We start from the raw sequence: 427 nt of genomic DNA, 5'->3' as shown, positions 1-427 counted from the left end.
GAAGTTCGCATTATATGGAATGTAGTTGAGTGTATGAGTGTTGTTCACGTATCCAGCATGAGACCCGACACATGAACAAGTCGGGTTGACCGGTCATACCAGGTCAGCAACCCTAGGAAGTACCGGACACCAGCGTGCTCTGGGGCGCGGTCGCTTCCCAGCTGGAATTATGAAAGGTTTCTAATAACGGAACTATGCATACTCTGGTAATACCGTATGTTATTTCATATCGTGTATTTATTGATTCAATTATAACTTGTAAGTAAATAGAAATTGCAGCGTGGATTTCATTTTCTTCACTACTTACAAAAAGACTTGTGGTAATGATAGACATACATAATATAGCACAGTGACGCGTGTCTCGTACCATCTGATGAGTGCACGACATGCACACTTTCAGAGTACCCCGGCGCCGGAACAGTGATAT

This window comes from Penaeus monodon, chromosome 21 (assembly GCF_015228065.2).
Source record: "Penaeus monodon isolate SGIC_2016 chromosome 21, NSTDA_Pmon_1, whole genome shotgun sequence".
Lineage (NCBI taxonomy): Eukaryota > Metazoa > Arthropoda > Malacostraca > Decapoda > Penaeidae > Penaeus > Penaeus monodon.
The sequence above is the reverse complement of the archived record's forward strand: the minus strand, read 5'-3'. Positions refer to the sequence as shown.